Below are 14,684 nucleotides of genomic sequence, written 5' to 3'. Positions count from 1 at the left end.
TAAAAAACAAATTCTCATTGTAAAAGTATGTGTGTACCCTCAGAGAGAGGTGTTCACGTGTGTGTGTCTCCACTTGTACCTGTGTTTGTGCATGCGTGAGTCTCCCTTTGTGTGTACCTGTGTTTGTATATGTGTGTGTGTGTACCCCTGTTGTTTCGACACCCTGTGCTTGTGCACGGTCATTTCCAACCCCACTCTTCCCAGAGACACAACACAAATGAATTAACCAATAATTCTTACAAAAATTCCCAAAGTCTTTGGCCCTTGGCTGCCCAATAATTACAGTCACCAGGTTTGTAAGTTTTGAACACAATTACTGTTTATCTATAACTATCATGAAATATGCAATAAATACAACTGAATAGTCAATACCTACTACCCCCTTTAACTGTCCCATCCTCTACCCAAACACACAAGACAGGGAAACACAGAGGGAGGGAAATGGGTGAAAATAATAAGGATGCAGGTCAAAAGATAAGAGTCTTTGCTTCAAATGATGGTTCTTTGGCATACTTTCCTCAGAGCATGCTGGCTGATTCGGAGTGGTCTTTTCAGAACCATTCGTTCAGGGTCCTTGCAGTTAACAAAAATAATACAGTACTCACAGGCAGCAGGCTTCCTTCTGGAAATACTTCAGTTCTTATCAGCTCAAAGTTTATATCCAGGCCTATATCTTTCTGTATGGACACTTAATTTCACAATAAACCTTGTTTTCAGCACATGGCTTGACTTCAGGCCTTTGCAGTCTCAAGAGAATGACCACCAGCCTTGCTGGAGAGAGAGTCAACCCTCACAGTAGCCTTCTGAAGTGGATTAGTTAGATCTTTCTAGAGAGAGTTAGTTGGGACCCTCCATCCAGGCTGCAGAATCAAGAGTGAAATCAAACTAGAGCCTTGTGACTGAAAACATTCCAGTGGGATAATGTCCAGTCACCTTGTACCGGGCAGTGCACAGCCTTTTAGGCCCATTAATTGGCCACCAGCCAAATCAATCAAACCAAGTCATCACTGACACCGGCCAGTCTGCCATCACCAGTCTAAAACAGCACAGACCTCTGTAGTCTCCTGTTTTAATTAAAGGCACAGGCCAATGCTTCCTTCTGCTTGCCTTGAAGATGCTGAGCCCAGCTATAGCAAGCTGCCTTAAAGACACATGTCTATAAATCAGCCATGGGTCAAAAATGTAATGGCAAAAATAAAAGAAAGGAGAAGTAAGGAAAAAAACAGGGAACATACAGGAAGGTCCCCTACACTGTGCGTTTACTTATGTTTGGGTATCTGTGTTTGTGTATTTATCCATGTGTCTTATTACAATCCCAGTCAATATCCCAACAGTGGCTAGGATACTGGAAAGAATCCCCATTATATAATTTTAGTTTTTAATGACTGTGAGGAAAGCATAACTCGGTCCAGGAGTGATTTAACAAATAAATAACGATATGGTATATGAACAAATTTTATTACTAACACAGTATAAAATATCTTTAACATCACACCAGAGAATAACTTACAATTACACTTTAAACACTGCTAATGAATGCAGTGGTACAGTAACCCTTAACTACTATATTTATTTCCATGCAAACAACAACAAAACCTTCTCAGCTTTGAATCCACTGTTAAAATACATCTAGCAATCAGAAATACCTGTTTTAGAGAGTTGATCTTTGTGAAAAAGCGATCTTTTGACATTGCTTTAAGGATAAGACCTGAATCCTGTCAGAACCATGCAGAAACCCTGACTGTATTTCTCCAGAAGATGCTTCTCAACTTGTTTCAGTTCACTTTCCAATCAGGCAAGACTGAACTGCTTGGAAAGAAACTGCTAATCTATCTATAGACATATATTTGACTGAACTACAGTGAAAACAAAATGCTTGACCTCTGCTCACATCTCAATCTAAAACTCAACCGAAACTCTGCTTTTCTGCAAAATATCTGATGCCTTGGCTCCACCCGATAATTATATCATCTTACCAAGCTGAAATCTAATTAACTCCACAGGGAACCCCCCCTTAATCCAAACAACATTACATTCGCTCAAGCATTTAATGATGCTTTAATTGCACCTCTGGCTCCAAAATTTAGCTCTTTCAAATTAGGAGCAGCAGTCACATACTAACCCAGGCTTTTAACCCTTACTGCACCAAATACCTATGATACATTATATCTGAAATTCCTACATTCATCATGGTCTCTCTGTGTGTCTCTGTGTTTGCATATGTGTGAGTGTGCGTACCCATCTTTGGGTGTTTGTGTATCTGCGTCTCACTCGTTTGTGTATGCGTGTATCGGTGTGTGTGTCCCTGTGGCTGTGGCTCCATGTGCGTGCACGCACGTCTGCCTCAGTGGGTGGAATCTTATAGTATTTATGAATTTTTTTTTTGCCTTAGGACTAAAAGGGGGACCCAGCCCCAATGGTGTCAGCTGGCAACAAAGTGTTGTGATCTTTACGGAGATGCCAACTAAGAGGCCAGCTCCACGTTCAATGTCCACTTGAGGTTTCTGCGGCAGGAGGCCCAATTACAGAGCCCAATGCTGTGGGCAGATGAAAGACCCAGCAGGAAAAGCAATCTCCTCCACAGCAATGTGTGTGACCACAGCCTTGGCCCCCTGGTCCCAGCCACCCTGTGATGGGTGAGTGGGGGGGTGGGGGGGGGGGGAGGATTAAGAGGATGGGTTGAAACCTCCCTGCCCTGCCAATGAGAGGCAGGCTCCAGGCTTCAGCCTGAGCTACAAGGCCTTCCGATGTTGAGAAAACTCCAGTGGCAGCAGCATTGTGGGAATGTGTCTGTGTCTCTGTGTGTGTATGTGTGATCTTGTATGTGAATGTGTGTGTCTATCTGTGAGTCTGTCTGTGATTGTGTGAGAATGTGTCTGTAACTGTGTGTGTGTCTGTGAGTATATGTATCGGTGTGTGCATAGCGTGTGCATGTCTCTGTGTGTGTGTGTGCGTCTGTGTGAGTATCTGAGGCTGTGGGTATCTGTATGTGCATGTCTGTGAGTGTGTATGCATATATCAGTGTGTATGTGTGTGCCTGTGAGTAAATGTCAATGTGAGTGTCGTGTGTACCACTGTGTCTGTGGGGTCTGTGTCTGTATATCAAAAGTGCATCTGTGTATGTGTATTTGTGTGTGAATATGCCTGTGTGTGTGTGTGCCTGCGAGTATTTGTCAGTGTGTCTCTGTGTGCATGTCTGTGTGTGTGCGTGTGTCTGCTTGTGTATGTTTCTGTGAGTGAGAATGTGCATGTCTGTGTGTCTGTGTGAATGAGAGTGTGCATGTCTGTGTGTGTGTGTCTGTGAGTGAAAGTGTGCATGTCTGTGTGTGTGTCTGTGTGAGTGAAAGTGTGAATGTCTGTGTGTGTGTCTGCGTGAGTGAGAGTGTGTGTATGTGTGTGTCTGTGCGAGTGAGAGTTTGTGTCTGTGTGTGTGAGAGTGTGTATCGGTGTGAGTGAGTGCGTGTCTGTGTGTGTCTTGTGAGTGAGAGTGTGCGTGTCCATGTGAGTGTCTGTGTGAGTGAGAGTGTGTGTCTGTGTGTGTGTCTGTGTGAGTGAGAGTGTGTGTCTGTGTGTGTGTCTGTGTGAGTGAGAGTGTGTGTCTGTGTGTGTGTCTGTGAGTGAGAATGCGTGTCTGTGTGAGTGAGTGCATGTCTGTGTGCGTGTCTGTGTGAGTGAGAGTGTGTATCTGTGCGTGTGTCTGTGTGAGTGTCTGTGTGAGTGAGAGTGTGAGTCCATGTGAGTGTCTGTGCGAGTGAGAATGTGTGTCTGTGTGTGTGTCTGTGTGAGTGAGAGTGTGTGTCTGTGCGTGTGTCTGTGTGAGTGTCTGTGTGAGTGAGAGTGTGAGTCCATGTGAGTGTCTGTGTGAGTGAGAGTGTGTGTCTGTGTGAGTGAGAGTGTGTGTGTGTGTCTGTGTGAGTGAGAGTGTGAGTCCATGTGAGTGTCTGTGTGAGTGAGAGTGTGTGTCTGTGTGAGTGAGAGTGTGTGTGTGTGTCTGTGTGAGTGAGAGTGTGAGTCCATGTGAGTGTCTGTGTGAGTGAGAATGTGTGTCTGTGTGCGTGCCTGTGTGAGTGAGAGTGTGTGTCTGTGTGTGTGTCTGTGTGAGTGAGAGTGTGAGTGAGAATGCGTGTCTGTGTGAGTGAGTGCATGGCTGTGTGCATGTCTGTGTGAGTGAGAGTGTGTGTCTGTGTGAGTGTCTGTGAGTGAGAGTGCGTGTCTGTGTGAGTGTGAGTGCGTGTCTGTGCGTGTGTCTGTGTGAGTGTCTGTGTGAGTCCATGTGAGTGTCTGTGTGAGTGAGAATGTGTGTCTGTGTGTGTCTGTGTGAGTGAGAGTGTGTGTCTGTGCGTGTGTCTGTGTGAGTGTCTGTGTGAGTGAGAGTGTGAGTCCATGTGAGTGTCTGTGTGAGTGAGAGTGTGTGTCTGAGTGTGAGTCCATGTGAGTGTCTGTGTGAGTGAGAGTGTGAGAATGCGTGTCTGTGTGAGTGAGTGCATGGCTGTGTGCGTGTCTGTGTGAGTGAGAGTGTGTGTCTGTGTGAGTGTCTGTGAGTGAGAGTGCGTGTCTGTGTGAGTGAGAGTGCGTGTCTGTGTGTGTGTGTCTGTGTGTGTGAGAGTGTGTGTCTGTGTGCGTGTCTGTGAGTGAGAGTGCGTGCGTGTCTGTGTGAGTGAGAGTGCGTGTCTGTGTGAGTGAGAGTGCGTGTCTGTGTGAGTGACAGTGCGTGGCTGTGTGCGTGCCCGTGTGAATGAGTGCGTGTCTGTGTGAGCGAGAGTGTGTGTGTCTGTGTGAGTGAGAGTCCGTGTCTGTGTGAGTGAGTGGGCGTGTCTGTGTGTGTGTCTGTGTGAGTGAGAGTGTGTGTCTGTGTGAGTGAGAGTCCGTGTCTGTGTGTGTGTGTCTGTGTGAGTGAGAGTCCGTGTCTGTGTGAGTGAGAGTCCGTGTCTGTGTGTGTGTGTCTGTGTGAGTGAGAGTCCGTGTCTGTGTGAGTGAGTGTGCGTCTCTGTGTGTGGCTGTGTGAGTGAAAGTGTGTGGCTGTGTGTGTGAGTGCGTGTCTGTGTGTGTGAGTGCATGTCTGTGTGTGTGTCTGTGTGAGTGATGCGTGTCTGTGTGTGTGAGAGTGCGTGTGTGTGTCTGTGTGAGTGAGAGTGTGTGTGTCTGTGTGAGTGAGAGTGTGTGTCTGTGTGTGTGAGAGAGTGCGTGTCTGTGTGAGTGAGAGTCCGTGTCTGTGTGTGTGAGTGCGTGTCTGTGTGTGTGAGTGCATGTCTGTGTGTGTGTCTGTGTGAGTGATGCGTGTCTGTGTGTGTGAGAGTGCGTGTGTGTGTCTGTGTGAGTGAGAGTGTGTGTGTCTGTGTGAGTGAGAGTGTGTGTCTGTGTGTGTGAGAGAGTGCGTGTCTGTGTGAGTGAGAGTCCGTATCTGTGTGTGTGAGTGCGTGTCTGTGTGTGTGTCTGTGTGAGTGCGTGTCTGTGTGTGTGAGAGTGCGTGTGTGTGTGTGTGTGTCTGTGTGAGTGAAAGTGTGAATGTCTGTGTGTGTGTCTGCGTGAGTGAGAGTGTGTGTATGTGTGTGTCTGTGCGAGTGAGAGTTTGTGTCTGTGTGTGTGAGAGTGTGTATCGGTGTGAGTGAGTGCGTGTCTGTGTGTGTCTTGTGAGTGAGAGTGTGCGTGTCCATGTGAGTGTCTGTGTGAGTGAGAGTGTGTGTCTGTGTGTGTGTCTGTGTGAGTGAGAGTGTGTGTCTGTGTGTGTGTCTGTGTGAGTGAGAGTGTGTGTCTGTGTGTGTGTCTGTGAGTGAGAATGCGTGTCTGTGTGAGTGAGTGCATGTCTGTGTGCGTGTCTGTGTGAGTGAGAGTGTGTATCTGTGCGTGTGTCTGTGTGAGTGTCTGTGTGAGTGAGAGTGTGAGTCCATGTGAGTGTCTGTGCGAGTGAGAATGTGTGTCTGTGTGTGTGTCTGTGTGAGTGAGAGTGTGTGTCTGTGCGTGTGTCTGTGTGAGTGTCTGTGTGAGTGAGAGTGTGAGTCCATGTGAGTGTCTGTGTGAGTGAGAGTGTGTGTCTGTGTGAGTGAGAGTGTGTGTGTGTGTCTGTGTGAGTGAGAGTGTGAGTCCATGTGAGTGTCTGTGTGAGTGAGAGTGTGTGTCTGTGTGAGTGAGAGTGTGTGTGTGTGTCTGTGTGAGTGAGAGTGTGAGTCCATGTGAGTGTCTGTGTGAGTGAGAATGTGTGTCTGTGTGCGTGCCTGTGTGAGTGAGAGTGTGTGTCTGTGTGTGTGTCTGTGTGAGTGAGAGTGTGAGTGAGAATGCGTGTCTGTGTGAGTGAGTGCATGGCTGTGTGCATGTCTGTGTGAGTGAGAGTGTGTGTCTGTGTGAGTGTCTGTGAGTGAGAGTGCGTGTCTGTGTGAGTGTGAGTGCGTGTCTGTGCGTGTGTCTGTGTGAGTGTCTGTGTGAGTCCATGTGAGTGTCTGTGTGAGTGAGAATGTGTGTCTGTGTGTGTCTGTGTGAGTGAGAGTGTGTGTCTGTGCGTGTGTCTGTGTGAGTGTCTGTGTGAGTGAGAGTGTGAGTCCATGTGAGTGTCTGTGTGAGTGAGAGTGTGTGTCTGAGTGTGAGTCCATGTGAGTGTCTGTGTGAGTGAGAGTGTGAGAATGCGTGTCTGTGTGAGTGAGTGCATGGCTGTGTGCGTGTCTGTGTGAGTGAGAGTGTGTGTCTGTGTGAGTGTCTGTGAGTGAGAGTGCGTGTCTGTGTGAGTGAGAGTGCGTGTCTGTGTGTGTGTGTCTGTGTGTGTGAGAGTGTGTGTCTGTGTGCGTGTCTGTGAGTGAGAGTGCGTGCGTGTCTGTGTGAGTGAGAGTGCGTGTCTGTGTGAGTGAGAGTGCGTGTCTGTGTGAGTGACAGTGCGTGGCTGTGTGCGTGCCCGTGTGAATGAGTGCGTGTCTGTGTGAGCGAGAGTGTGTGTGTCTGTGTGAGTGAGAGTCCGTGTCTGTGTGAGTGAGTGGGCGTGTCTGTGTGTGTGTCTGTGTGAGTGAGAGTGTGTGTCTGTGTGAGTGAGAGTCCGTGTCTGTGTGTGTGTGTCTGTGTGAGTGAGAGTCCGTGTCTGTGTGAGTGAGAGTCCGTGTCTGTGTGTGTGTGTCTGTGTGAGTGAGAGTCCGTGTCTGTGTGAGTGAGTGTGCGTCTCTGTGTGTGGCTGTGTGAGTGAAAGTGTGTGGCTGTGTGTGTGAGTGCGTGTCTGTGTGTGTGAGTGCATGTCTGTGTGTGTGTCTGTGTGAGTGATGCGTGTCTGTGTGTGTGAGAGTGCGTGTGTGTGTCTGTGTGAGTGAGAGTGTGTGTGTCTGTGTGAGTGAGAGTGTGTGTCTGTGTGTGTGAGAGAGTGCGTGTCTGTGTGAGTGAGAGTCCGTGTCTGTGTGTGTGAGTGCGTGTCTGTGTGTGTGAGTGCATGTCTGTGTGTGTGTCTGTGTGAGTGATGCGTGTCTGTGTGTGTGAGAGTGCGTGTGTGTGTCTGTGTGAGTGAGAGTGTGTGTGTCTGTGTGAGTGAGAGTGTGTGTCTGTGTGTGTGAGAGAGTGCGTGTCTGTGTGAGTGAGAGTCCGTATCTGTGTGTGTGAGTGCGTGTCTGTGTGTGTGTCTGTGTGAGTGCGTGTCTGTGTGTGTGAGAGTGCGTGTGTGTGTGTGTGTGTCTGTGTGAGTGAGAGTGTGCGTCTGTGTGTGTGAGAGTGCGTGTCTGTGTGAGAGAGAGTGAGCGTGTCCATGTCTGTGTCTGCGTGAGTGAGAGTGTGTGTCTGCGTGAGTGAGAGTGTGTGTCTGCGTGAGTGAGAGTGTATGTCTGCGTGAGTGAGAGTGTGTGTCTGTGTGTGTGAGAGTGCGTGTCTGTGAGAGAGTGTGCGTGTTCATGTGTGTGTCTGCGTGAGTGAGAGTGTGTGTATCTGTGAGTTTGTCTGTGTGAGTGTGTGTGTCTGTGACCCATTGTGCAGCTGGGAAGATGGAGGTGGACAAATGGTGATAAGTGGGTGAAAATATGAAGATGGAGTGCTATGCAGTTGAAGAATTTATCAAAATACTTGAATACCAAGAATTTATCGACATTATGGGAGGCTAATCCCAGTCTGTGGAGAACACCCAGTAGTGACATGGGGAGATAACCTGCCCTCTTTAAAACTCCATGCCACACAGTGGGGCCATTCCTATCTGCCTTGCTACATATAATTTGATCCAGAATTCCAGCACGCCAAAAAATATGACAATCATCCTTGGAAGATGGTTTTGCTGGAGTGGGGATTAACCTTTGTTCAATGAGGAGTGTAGGAGCATGCAGGGAGCAGCACCAGGTGACCTGAAAATTAGGTGTCAACCTGGTAAAGCTACAACACAAAACTACTCTGCAGTCCTGTCACATCCAGCTGTGAATGGTGGTGGACAATTAAACTCACTGGTGGAGGAGGCTCCACAAGTATCCCCATCTTCCATGATGGAGGAGCCCAGCACATCTGTGCAAGAGACAAGGTTGAAGCATTCACAACAATCTTCAGCCAGAAGTGCCGAGTGTCCAGGGGCCCCCAACATCACAGATGCCAGTTTTCAGCCAATTCAACTCACTCCATATTTTTGTGTATTGGTGTTTGCAGGATTGAAGCTAGGAGCCACAGAGCTTCAACAAACTATGGAGCTTTATTAAGGACAGTACAGTACAGGCTGAAGATCTACTCTGTGCAGTTATCCACGCAAATGGTCAGTGCCTCACCCCTGATGAAGTCATGTATCTTAAAGTGCCCTGTTCAGCTTCAATACTGCTGTTAAATCATTATAAATACACAACACGTGATATGAAGAAATGGTTGAAAGGACAGGATACTGGACCCTGACAACGTTCCAACAACAGTACTGACCATTTGTGCCCCAGAATTTGCCAAGTCCCTAGCCAAGCTGTTCCAGTACATCTACAACACTGGCATCTACCTTGCAATGTGGAAAATTACCCAGGCATATCCTATACACAAAGGGCAGATTACCGCTCTATCAGTCTACACTCTATCATCAATAAGATGGCGGAAGGACGGAACAGCGGCACAGTGGTTAGCACTGCAGCCTTACAGCACCAGGGACCCGGGTTCAAATCTGGCCTTGGGTGACTGTGTGTGTGGAGTTTGTCCATTCTCCCATTATTGTCTGCATGGGTTTCTTCTGGGTGCTCCGGTTTCCTCCCACAGTCCAAAGATGTGCAGGTTAGGTGGATTGTCCATGATAAATTGCCCCTTAGTATCCAGGGATGTACAGGTTACGTTACGGGATTACAGGTATAGGGTGGAGTAGATCGGTGCAGACTCGATCGGCCAAATAGCCACCTTATGCACTTTAGGGATTCTTTGAAGGGGTCATTAACAGTGCTATCAAGAGGCACTTACTCAGCAATAACCTGCTCACAGACACTCAGTTTGGGTTCCTCCAGGATCACTCAGCTCCTGACCTCATTACAGCCCTGATTCAAACATGGACAAAAAAGCTGAACTCCAGAGGTGAGGTGAGGTGAGAGTGACTGTTCTTGACATCAAGGCAGCATTTTACTGAGCGTGGCATCAAGGAGCCTGAGCAAAACTGGAGCAAACAGGCATCAAGGAGAAACTGAAGGATCAAGAATGAAAGTTTTAAAGTGATTTGCCAAAGAAGTAAATGTGACGTGAGAAAAACCTTTGTCACACAATGAGTGATTCGCGTGTGGAATGTACGGCCTGGGAGTGTGGTGGAGGCAGGTTTAATCGAGGCATTCAAAAGGGCATTACATGATTACTTGAATAGAAACAATGTGCAGGGTGTGAGGAAAAGGCAGAGGAATGACACTGAGACAAGATGCTCGTATGGAGAGCCTGTGCAGACACGATGGGCCAAATTCTGTGATTCTGTGAAAATGCTTCACGGTTGGAGTCATACCTGGCACAAAGGAAGATAGTTGTGGAGGTTGGAGGTCAATCATCTCAACTCCGGGACATCACTGCAGGAGTTCTTCAGGGATGTGTCCTAGGCCCAAGCATCTTCAGCTGCTTCATTACTGACCTCACGTCCATCATAAGGTCAGAAGTGGGGATGTTCACTGATGATCGCACAATGTTCAGCACCATTTATGACTCCTCAGATACTGAAGTAATCTGTGTCCAAATACAGCAAGGCCTGGACATATCCAGGCTTGGGCTGACAAGTGACAAGTAACATTCACACAATACAAGTATCAGGCAATGACCATCTCCAACAACAGAGGATCTAAACCTTGACATTCAATGGAAGTATCATTGTTAATCCCCTATTATAAACATCCCGTGGGTTACCATTGATCAAAACCTGAACTGGACCAGCCATATTAATACTGTGGCTACCAATGCAGGTCAAAGGCTAGGAATCCTACTGCGAGTAACTAACCTCCTGACTCCCCAAAGCGTGTCCACCATCAACAAGGCACAAGTCAGGGGTGTGATTGAATACTCCCCACTTGTCTGGGTGAGTGCAGCTCCAACAACACTCAAGAAGCTCGACACTATCCAAAACAAAGCATTGTGGTTGATTGGCACTCCATCTACAAACTTAAACATCCACTCCCTCCGCCACTGATGGCAGCAGTACGTACCATCTACATAATGCACTGCAACAACTCACCAAGATCCCTTACGCAGCACCTTCCAACCCTAGGACCTCTACCACCTAGAAGGACAAGGGCAGCAGATGCACAGGAACACCACCACCTCCAAGTCACATACCTTCCTGACCTATCTTGACTTGGGAATATACCGCCGTCCCTTCATTCTTGCTGGATCAAAATCCTGGGCCTTCCTCTCTAACAGCACAGTGGGTGTACCTACATGACACGGACTGCAGCAGCTCACCACCCAGCTTCTCAAGGGCAATTAGGGATGGGCAACAAAAACGCTGACCGAGCCAGTCACACCCACATCCCATGAAATATTTTTGTTTTTAATTTCTTCACCCTTAGGAACTGGCCAAGCCCAAATATCAGTTTAGAAGAGCGAGGTAAATTTACCCAAGTGGAGCTGATTGGTAGTTTAGCGATGTCCTTTGAAAGATCTGAAGTAGTGCTCAGAATCTCACTCAATAGATTTGGAACTAATATTCTTGTAGAATGTTTGGAACCACAGGCCAATTGTGAGTTGCCGAGGAGACTGCGATTCATCCAAAACATTGTGTCAAGCTTTTGAGCTGTGAGAAATAATAAGACTGCTCTGTAAAGCCAGTGAGAACGATGAACAATCGGAATGGAACAGTCACCTACCCATTGGTGGAGGAATTCATCAAACATTTTGTAGTCGGAGTTTAATTGATAGGTCTGGTTTTTAAGACAAACATTTATTGCTCAACCTTAATTGATCCTTAAGAAGGTGCTGATGAGCCACTTTCTGAACAATTGAGTGGCTTGCTGGGCCATTTCAGAGGGCAGGTAACAGTCAACCTCATTGCTGAGGGTATGGAGTCACATTTAGACATGAAGGGGCAAGGTTGATAGATTCCCCCCCCGCCCCCCCAACAGTAAAGGCAATGAGGCAGACATGTTTTTAAGACAAGTTACAAAGTTACCATTTATGGATGCTGGTTTTTCATTCCAAATTTATTTCATGAACTAAATCTAAATTCCCCATCCAGTGTGGAAATGCTTATTCACGCAGCGAGTTGTTTGGGTCTGGAAAGCATTGCCAGAGAGTGTGCTGGAAGCACGTTCAAGTGAAGCATTCAGACGAACATGAGGCTGTTATCTGGTAAGGACGAATGTGCAGGGTTATGGGGAGAAGCCGGAGGGGGTGTCACGAGGTGAATTGCTCGTTCCGAGAGCAGGTTGCAGACTCGATGGGCTGAATGGGCTCCTTCAGCGCTATAACATTGCTGCGATTAATATCTGGGAACAAGTTACAGTCTGGAATCTGATTGAACAGGTCAGATATATTGTGTAGAATATATCTATATATATTCTATATACCCATCAATCAGTTTGAACTCTAATTAAGGTGACATGGTTGAAGAAAACAGCAGAGATCCCTTTACGGAAAAACTAACTAAGTGCATGAGGGAGAAAGGAATAGAAAGATAGGCGGGGTTGTTCTCCTTAGAGCAGAGAAGGTTGAGAGGGGACCTGATTGGTGTGTACAAAATTATGAAGGACACAGATAGGGTAGATAGGAGGAAGCTGTTCCCCTTAGTAGAGGAGTCAATAACCGGGGGCATAGAAGAATTAGAGGAGATGTGAGAAGAAACGTTTTCACCCAGAGGGTGGTGGGAATCTGGAACTCACTGCCCGAAAGGCTAGTAGAGGCAGGAATGCTCACAACATTTAAGAAGTATTTAGATGAGCACTTGAAATGCCATAGCATACAAGGCCATAGACTGAATGCTGGAAAATGGGATTAGATTAGATAGGTGTTTGATGGCTAAAATGGACTTGATGGACCGAAAGGCCTCGCCTGTGCTGTAAGACTCTATGACTGTGTCAGGTGAAGTTGGGTGATGGGATGAGGTTTATGTGGAGCAGCAATACCAGCACGGACCTTTTGGGAAAAACACCCTGTTTCTATATTATATTTCTATGTAATATGTAAAGAAGTTTATATGTAGACTGACAGATACCTGCAAGTGCGCTACCTGCTAATAATCTAGGGATTTGGGATGTTTCTTTCAATATCGAGGAAAGAATGGGAAGAAGTCAATAGAATGAAAAATTAGGCAGGATGTAAATTAGCCACTGACCTTATTTTTCCTGTTAAGTGTGTTGCCACAAGCTCACACACATGTTCTCTTACAGACAACACACGCAGTTTCTCTTATGAATAGTGTGTTGTTACAAGCACACACACATGATCTCTTACAGACAACACACGCAGTTTCTCTTATGAACATCACATTAGCAATGAGAGCTGACTGGTGGTTATTTAAACTGAGGATCACCACAGCTCAAGCGAGGGCAAGGTTGAGAAGGCGGAGCCTCCATGAATAACCTCAGCTGGTATGGGAATTGAACGTGTGCTGTTGGCCTTGCTCTGCATCACAAACCAGTTGTCCAGCCAATTGAGCTAAAGCATCTCCCATATACATCCAACACCAGAAAGTAATTGCAGGGTGATGGGGAAAGGGAGGGGACTGGGACTTCCCGAGTTGCTCGTGGAGAGCCGGATATGTCCAATGGGTTAAATGGCCTCCTTCTATGCTGTTATGGTTCTATGATATCTTTATATACTGTGGAAAAACTAATTAGAAACAGCAACTTCAGACAGGAAAATCATGGTTGACAGAGCCAATGGTGTGTGGTGAGCGATGACTATTACAATCCCCATAGAATCTCTACAGTGCAGAAGGAAGTCATTCAGCCCATTGAGTCTGCACTGACACTACGAAAGAACACACTACCTAGGGTCAGATTCCCACCCCATCCTCGAAACCCAGTAACCCCACCTAAACCTTTGGACACTATGGGGCAATTTAGCATGGCCAAACCATCCTAACCTGCACATCTTTGGACTGGGGGGGGGGGGGTATGGTCATTCGGCGGGGGGGGGGGGGGGGGGGCACTGGGTGGACATGGCAAAATAACTACATTTACCAAACAACAATTTACCGAATGATGAAATTCCAACAATATTCGACTTTTTGTAGCCTACTTTAACACAAATCAGAGCCTATGCAAATTAAACATGAATTAACAGGCAAGTCATACTTCAAATCAAGAAGCAAATTTCACTTTAAATATTCTATATAACAAAAACACCTTTTACGTAACCACAAGTACTTGCCTCATGCCCCAGCCCGAACAGAAAGATGGCACCATATCCAGTCCCAAAGTTCTGTAACTCAGCCTCTGGTGTGTAGTATGTGTCATTTTCCTACTCCTTCGATTTGGCCCCCGAGTCAGATTCGCCAGCAGCCGCATTGCATCCAAGGTCCAAGAGACAGCGGTCACCCGAACGGCACAACGCCACAGACCCTCATGGCAGTCTTGATGACACAGATTCCCGAGAGACTCCTTTATCTGACTCTGTCCTTGTTAAATGATCTAGTCATAGTGTGACCAGATTTCAAAAGTCAAAACCAGGACATATTGAAAAGCCTCGGAAAGGCAGGGCTCTGGGATAATTGACATGTTGGGCAACCAATCGTAGGATTCTGGAGGAGGGACAGTTGAACATAGGAGGTCGTTTGATGACATTTCCCGGAATATGTCCAGCCAGAGTTGGCAATCCTATTAAGACACCCAATTGTGACAGGGGCATTGGAGGTGAGGCTGGTGGTGCTGGTAAGTGTGTATGGTCTCAACTGGGATGATGTAGGATTTTAAAGAAAGTGTATGGGGCCATCCCTGACTTGGATTCACACAAACTAAAAGTGGGTGGAGACTAGAACCTAGCGTAGGAGCCGAAATTGGACAGGTCACGGCCGCGCTCGCTTATCCCGTCAGGGAGGGGCGAAGATGTTGGCTGTACTAATGGCGGAAATGGGAGGGGTGGACCCTTGGAGGTTTCTGCACCCGGGGTAGTGGGAGTATTCTTTTTTTTCCTCGGTCCATAAAGTTTATTCGCGGATTGACATATCTGTGGTGGGGAAGGCACCGTTGCCTGGGGTTAAGGGGTCGGAATACTCGGCAATTGCGATATCAGATCATACGCCGCATTGGGTGGATATGTTGTTGGAGAGGGGGGCAGTGCAGAGGCCGGGGTGGAGATTAGGGGCACGATTCTCCACTCCC

General features: G+C 47.2%; 1 protein-coding gene across 2 annotated transcripts in view; it reads right to left on the bottom strand.

The window, feature by feature from the left end:
• The window catches only part of LOC140428797 (uncharacterized), a 40,519-nt gene extending 26,479 nt beyond the window's left edge, over positions 1 to 14,040 (bottom strand). The window contains exon 1 of one of the 2 annotated variants that reach the window (XM_072515488.1): positions 13,735 to 14,040. The gene's annotated coding sequence lies outside the window, so the exon portion shown is untranslated. Of the gene's footprint in view, positions 1 to 9,883; positions 9,958 to 13,734 lie in introns of those variants that run through there. The other variant, XM_072515489.1, reaches the window with a different exon arrangement.
• Between the last annotated feature and the right edge of the window lie 644 nt (positions 14,041 to 14,684).

This window comes from Scyliorhinus torazame, chromosome 8 (assembly GCF_047496885.1).
Source record: "Scyliorhinus torazame isolate Kashiwa2021f chromosome 8, sScyTor2.1, whole genome shotgun sequence".
Taxonomy (NCBI): Eukaryota; Metazoa; Chordata; class Chondrichthyes; order Carcharhiniformes; family Scyliorhinidae; genus Scyliorhinus; species Scyliorhinus torazame.
The sequence above is the reverse complement of the archived record's forward strand: the minus strand, read 5'-3'. Positions and strand labels throughout refer to the sequence as shown.